This window comes from Eulemur rufifrons, chromosome 2 (genome assembly GCF_041146395.1).
Source record: "Eulemur rufifrons isolate Redbay chromosome 2, OSU_ERuf_1, whole genome shotgun sequence".
Classification (NCBI taxonomy): Eukaryota; Metazoa; Chordata; class Mammalia; order Primates; family Lemuridae; genus Eulemur; species Eulemur rufifrons.
The window spans coordinates 50,617,593-50,625,267 of record NC_090984.1 but is presented as its reverse complement, the minus strand read 5'-3'; positions in this window follow the sequence as shown (position 1 = coordinate 50,625,267).

Genomic DNA, 7,675 nt, shown 5'->3' with positions numbered 1-7,675 from the left:
AAAAAGGTGCGGAGACTGGGGGCTGCCAACCAACTGCAGTTCTCCCAGGAGGTTCTCTTGAAGAGAGACCTCCATGGTTACCACAGAGACCCAACTTGGCCACTCTGACTTATGGGCATTGGGCATTGGTCCCCAGGGGTGCTGTTGACATAATGGCTTTTTTTTTTGAGACAGTCTCGCTCTGTTGCCCAGGCTACCGTGCCATGGCATCAGCCTAGCTCACAGCAACCTCAAACTCCTGGGCTCAAGCAATCCTCCTGCTTCAGCCTCCTGAATAGCTGGGACTACAGGCGCACGCCACGACTCCCAGCTAATCTTTTCTATTTTTAGTTGCCCGGCTAATTTTTTTTCTATTTTTAGTAGAGACGGGGTCTCGTTCTTGCTTAGGTTGGTCTCAAATTCCTGAGCTCAAACAATCTTCCCGCCTCAGCCTCCCAGAGTGCTAGGATTACAGATGTGAGCCACTGCGCCCGGCCGACATAAGGGCCTTTCGAACAACCAGAACACAGATGCTGGCCTACCAAGAGCCTCTAGATGTCTGGGGGATCCTGAACTAAACTCCCCAATGGCACCCCCGGGCTTTACAGCTAAACTGCTGGCCCTGCCCTTCACCATGCTCAAATGCCCATGCTGTAAATGTTCAGGATGTTTTCTCTGCAGTTTACCCAACTCGCTGCAGGTGGTGATTATGTTTGGTTTGTGTCTTTGTCACCAATTGGTGGATTATAATGATCACTTTTGCCCAGTTTCCCTCTCTCATGGGTCACATCCTTCAGCTGGGAGGGGAGAGCAGACTTACCCAGAGGTTGAGTCTCAATACTGGTGTTGCAGACGCCCCAGGGGATATAGCCCAAGCTCCCTCAACTCCAGGGGCAGCCTGGGAGGGACGGGAAGTTCCCCCAAAGAATGTCCAGGGACCCGCATGCATATGAGTGCAAGAGCGTCTGTAGCATCCCTCTGCTGGGCTCATCAGCCGGTTGCTGCCAGATCCTGGCTGCAACAGGGGACTCGTCTGCAGAGGAGTTTCCACAGAGGCAAAGGGAGTCACAGGATCAGCCCTCACTTTGCCATTGTGAGGCAACGAGGAGGACCAAGCCAGGCCAGGTCATCCACTGCCCCTCAACCCTCCAGCAGGAAAGCTGTGCCAGCCTGGGCCTTGGGCTGGGGATTTGGGGGGCAGAGAGAGATGAGGAGCCTCAGGAGCTCGGGAAGGAGGAGCCTGTGGTGCTATACCAACAGCTGGTTTGCAGATGGAGAAAACCAGATATTCAGCCCCACAGCAGCCCAAGGAGCAGGAGACCATCAAGCATCCACCTGATTACTTCTCCATTCTCAGCCCTGGAGAGATTGAGGTGCCCCTGGGACCCCAGCCAAACCCCAGAGTCTTCAGAGTCCAAGCACTGTGGCCAGAGCGGCCATCAGAGCAGAGGAGTCCACAGGGGAGGGGGTGGAGACAGGGCTGGGCCCCGCATGTGCTGCCTGTAAGGGCCACAGGCTGCCTAGAGAAAGGCACTTGAGGTGGCCCAAGAACAGTGGGGTTGGCTGGGTGGGCGGTGGGGCTGAAGGGTGAAGCATTCCAGTTAAGGAGCTGAGCAGAGTTGGGGTCAGTTGACCCCTGGCAGCACAGGCACCCTTCCCCCACTCTCACCCATGACAAGTTCTAATGAGCCTCTCCCACAGAAGCTGCTGGACACGCGGCAGCCTAGTCCCCTGGAAGGCCCCCTGCCGCCTGAGTGCAAGTGTCCGGTAATGAGAAAGAGAGCTGTTCTGATAGATGAGGGACAGCAAGCTGACCTACCTATGCAGAAAAGCCAGGAAGGAAAAACCCAGCCCCTGTGCAACTTTTGGGGAGGGGTCTTTAATTTTTGACCACTGAGGCTGGCCTCGGCACAGGCACCCACAGACAAAAAAGTGACTAGATGGAGAGCTGGGGGATTGGTGGCCACAGAAGAGGGACAGAAAGGGAAAGAAGCTCAGTCACAGCTCAGATGCTGGCCCTCCCCGACTTTCTCAGCTACTGACCATCTAGCCCTTCCTTCCTCTGAACTTCTCTGTCTTCTAGGAGAGCTTTCAACCTGTGGTGTTACTTCTCTGTCCTGTAGATTGAGGTTTCCCAAAGGCAAGAGCCAGTACTTGTTTCTCTTTGTACTTAGTACATAGTAGGTGCTCAATAAAGGTTGAATCTGTGGAAAGCCTGAGGACTGGGTGGATGAATACATGGGTGGATGGCTAGGTGTGAGTGTGTGCGTATGTGTGTGTGAATGGAAGGATGGATGGCTAGATGGATAAGTAGCTGGATGGATAAATGGGCTCATGGATGCATGGCTGGGTAGATGGCAGTAAGGGGAATAAGGGAAGATGAACTTCTGTGGGAAGAGAAATCAGGAATCACAATGGACTTCTGGCAGTTGGCGTGTTGCCTCTTAAAAGGAGGAGACGACTGGAAAGAAAGACAGATGTTCCACTAAGGAAGCAATAGCAGGGGTTTGGGGTCAAAGATGGAAGAAATGACCCAGGCAGGCCTGGGTCCTGGGCTTGCTGAGATGCAGGAGAAAAAGGGTGGCATCTGGACTGGCAGGAACATAACTAGGTGAGAGACAGGTGTCATGAAAGGTGGAACCAAGAGAGGAGCCTGGGAGTTGAGGTGTGATCACAAGAATTCCCCAGAGGGAAAAACTTCAAGCAATCAAATGGCTTCCCTAAAGCAGAAGTAAAAGGGGGCCACATTCACTTGTTCATAACCCACCCAGGCAGCACCCTAGAGGAGAGTGCCCCAGCCTCTAGTCGTTGTTAGGGAAGGAGTCCCTTGGGGAATAAAGGAGTCAGAGCAGGAAGATTCCTGTGTTCCAGTCCAGGCCCTACCACAAGCCTCAATTATCTCAAGCAGGTCCCTTCTCTGAGTCTCAGTCTCCTCACCTGTCCCCTTTAGCACCTTACCAGGGTTTGCAGACACACAAGGAAAGGAGTTTTGCACGGTGTAAAACTCTGCACAAACAGAAGCATGGAGTGCGGCAGCAGCGTGAGAGCTTAGGAGTCAGGAAGTCCTGGATTCAGATTCTTGCTCTATTGCACTTACTAGCTGGGTCAACAGAATAAGCCCCTAAACCTTTCTGAGCCTCTTTCCCCGCAAGTGAAATGAGCAAAGTACCATCTATCTTGAAGAGTTGTTGTGGGATCTCAGAACAAGTCACAGAAAGTGCCTGCCATTGAAGAAATGGAAGCCAATATTACACACAAGGGATTTATCAGGGCTGCTGTGTGTGTCTTGGTAGCGGGGACCAGGACACAGGCTGGAAGGAAAGGGAGGGAAAGAGCACCACCTTCTCATTCTCACGCAGGTGCCATCCGCTCTCCAAGGTCTGCATCTAGGGGGCTGCCTCCGACAAGCCTGGGATGAAAGCGTCATTTCCAGCTTTCATCCGTTCCCTTCCACAGAGGAGATGTCTGAAGGCCAGATTCTGAACTTGTCTGATGACCTGAGCCAGGAGGGCCCAGCATCCTCCTCCCATAGGGGGAAGATTGTGATGCTGCCATCTGTGAGGGGAGAGCTCTCTGTGTCCAGGAGTACTGTTCACACACCTTGAAGGGCCAGGCGGAGTTGGGGAGGCTCCAGCACCCCAAGACCTGACATCATCCCATGCGAGAAGCCTGTTACTCCACTGTTCTACAGCATTGTTCTCTTGGTTTAAGAAATCATCTCCCCATAGATGCAAAAGTCAACTAGTCATAGTAAGGAGCAACCATTCACTGACTGCTTCTTTGTGCCAGGCCCTGTGCTGAAAGATGTCTGTACACCTTTTTTCTAGTTTTTTTTTTATTTTGAAAATGTTCAAACCTACATACAAGTTATAAAAATAGTACAATGAATACCATGACCTAGATTCACCATTTAACATTTGCCACTTTTGTTTTGTCTCCCTGTATATGTGTTTTGCTAAACCATTTCAGAATAGATTACAGACACTGTGATGTTTCATCCTAAAAAACTTCCACACGTATCTCCTAAGGAAAAGAATATTTTGCTATGTAACTGGGTAGAATAATAAAAACTAAGACATTTTACATTAACAAAACGGTATAAGTCCATATGCAAATTTTCCCAATTGTCTGAATAATGTCTTTTATGACTTTATTTTTTTAAATCCAGGATCCAATCAAGGATAGTGCACAGTGTCTTGTCATGGCTTCTTAGTCTCCTTTAATCTAAAACAATCCTCCACCTTTTTTGGAGGGAAGGGATCTTTCATGCTAGCAACATTGCGAAGCATTCAAATCAGTTGTTTTGCAGAATATCCCTCAATTTAGATTTTCTGATGGTTTCCTCATGTTAGATTCAGGCTGACCTGTACATTTAGTCCTCATGGTGACTCTGATGGATTTTTCTTCTTCATTTTATGGAAATAGAGGCTGAGGCTTAGAGAGGGCTGTCTCACGTAGCTACCGAGAGGCTGACCTGGGATTGGATGCAGAGAGTTTGACTCTAGTCTGTACTCAAACCTCGTGCTGCAAAGAGCAGCTGTGAAGTCTTCGCAATTGGGTTCTTTTTATGATAGATTCATTTATCAGCCCCCTTTAGCACCTTGGCCACAAATAGCAGATTTTGACAGGGCTTGGGCTGGGAAGAAGAGGAGTAGCCCAAGGGCGGGGATGCCTACAGCGTCCTCTCTGCAGTGAGCCCTGGCCTCCAGGGTCAGCCCTGTCTGGAACTGCCCCCGGCCTGCCCCAAGGACTCCGTTAGGCCACCTTAGAAATTTGACTTTTTCTGTCCCTTCCAGACCTCCAGGAGAAGTGATGCGTCACATCACACAAACCACACGCCACACACTACTGAGGATGTAACAGTTCTCTGGGTACAGTCATCTCTCCATTCTGTCCCGTTGCCTAGCAACTCTAGGACATTCCAGCCCTTTCCAGCCAGAGGGTGGCTGGAGGGGGCAACTACATGACTAGTTGTTTCCTTCATACTCGGGGGGTCTCCTCACGACCAGCTGCCTAACAGCCGAGGAGGTCCCTGCACTCTGGGAGGTTACCGTCCCCCTCCCAGGAGACGGCATTCTCTTTCGGGTCTTTGCTCCTGGCCCTGTACCATGGGATGTGGGGCTCCTCCTGGGGAGGGGTGCCGGGAGCTAAGGGGAGGATGTATACCTCCCTCTGCAGTGACACTTTAGAGAGAAAAGGGTAAAAGGAGACGATCCAGGTAAGAACGTCATCATGCCAGGAGAGTCAGGCTTCTCACAGGATGGTTCCACAGGTGTTCAGAGACCTGCTGGCCGAGAGTGCTGAGCTGGGTCCTGGCCATGCCTCTCTGAGAAAGGAGAGAGATGGACAGTCTACATACCTGGGCAGCTCTCTCATCATCCAAACCTGCAGTTACTCTTGAATACATGTGTATGACTTTCACCGTTTTATTTGGGTAAGGTTTAGGCCAAGTGTCATTACCTGGGGTCCTTGGGATCCCTTAGGGGTGTCTGTGAACAGAATTCAGGGTGTTGAAAAAGTTGAGGGAAAAGATACCTCTTAATTTTCACTAAACTCTTCTTAAATGTATAAAATGTTTTATGAAATATTAGTAAATTAATAGTTTTATGAAATATTAATATCAGCAAAATCTGTGGCTTCGTCATCTATAGAAATCATAGATATTTTTAAATCACTTTACAGTTGTTGAAATACCATTTATACTCACTACTACTTAGAAATTATGGTAGTAGGCTGGGCACGGTGGCTCACGCCTGTAATCCTAGCACTCTTGGAGGCTGAGGCGGGTGGATCCTTTGAGTTCAGGAGTTCGAGACCAGCCTGAGCAAGAGTGAAACCCCATCTCTACCAAAAAAAATAGAAAGAAATTATCTGGACAACTAAAACTATATAGAAAAAATTAGCCAGGCATGGTAGCGCATGCCTGTGGTCCCAGCTGCTCGGGAGGCTGAGGCAGTAGGATCGCTTAAGCCCAGGAGTTTGAGGTTGCTGTGAGCTAGGCTAACGCCATGGCACTCTAGCCCAGGCAACAAAGCGAGACTCTGTCTCAAAAAAAAAAAAAAAAAAAAGAAATTATGAGAGTATTAGATCTGTCACTACATCCTTAATGTGTTCACAAAGAAGTACAGTCGTACCCCCTTAACTATGGGATATGTTTCCAAGACCCCCAGTGGATGTCTGAAACCGTGCATAGTACCAAATCCTACGTACACTATGATTTTTCCTATGTGTACTTGCCTATGATAAAGTTTAATTTATAAATTAGGCACGGTAAGAGACTAACAATAGCTAATAATAAAATAGAACAATTATGACAATATACTGTAATAAAAGTTATGCGAATGTTATGTCTCTCTCTCAAAATATCTTATTATACTATACTGACCCTTCCTCTTATGACTAAGAAGGGACGGAGTGGGATGGCTCGAGATTTCATCGTGCTACTCAGAATATTACACAGTTTAAAACTTATGAATTGTAATATTTCTGGAATTTTCCACGTAATATTTTCAGACCAGAGTTGACTGTAGGTAATTGAAACCATGGAATGCAAAACCATGGCTAAGGAAGAACTATTGTACATACAAAACAATATCATATTTTTGTTTTTTAGTATTTTGATAATTCAATTTCAATATAATTGGTTTCCTTGGCAATATTATGCATTTTATTATGCAAAACATTTACTTATTCTGAGGCTTCTTCAGAGCACCAAAGTAGACTGTGGTACAAAAAAAAAGGTTAGCCTTGGGTTTAGGCTATGGAACTTTTTCTCAAACCAAGACCCAAGGAAGTATTTTGAGGAGTCTTCTAATTTTGAATTTTCATTGTTGACAGTAATCTAAACAAATTATAATATTCCTACTTGTTTGAATGACTACCTTCTTTTTTTTTTTTTTTTTTTTGAGACACAGTCTCACTCTGTTGCCCAGGCTAGGGTGCCCTGGCATCAGCCTAGCTCACAGCAACCTCAAACTCCTGTGCTCAAGCAATCCTTCTGCCTCAGGCTCCTAAGTAGCTGGGACTACAGGCATGTGCCACCATGCCTGGCTAACTTTTTCTATATATTTTTAGTTGTCCGGTTAATTTCTTTCGATTTTTTAGTGGAGACAGGGTCTCGCTCTTGCTCAGGCTGGTCTCAAACTCCTGACCTCAAGCGATCCTCCTGCCTCGGCCTCCCAGAATACTAGGATTACAGGAGTGAGCCACCGTGCCCAGCCTGAATGACCACCTTCTAACTGAGTACTGCCACCACCTCAGCTTCTGAACTGCATTTACAACAGCGGTGCCAAGCAGTTCCACCCACATCGTTCCATTCCAATTAGAAAAAACAGAGGCAGACCTAATATGTAGATGGTGATGATACCAAAAAAAAAAAAAAAAATGGTGAGGTTGAGCCCTTGGTAAAATGAGTTGCTAAACTCAAAGAACCTGCACTCTAGCAGTGAGCACCACAGTCAGGTGGGTAGAATGCAGTTGCAGAAAACACAGTGTTGTTTGTCACATAAAATTAATGATGTTAATTCATGTTGTTTTTGTTGTAATTTCATCTGAATTTGTAAATTTCTTTTGGCTTTTACAATAGTATAACAACTATTAGCATAAGTATCCTTAGCTTCATGTCTGTACTTACTTATGTAAGTACATGTTGATGCCAGAAATCTGGGCATTTTTTTCTTTTCCTTTGATCGGGGCA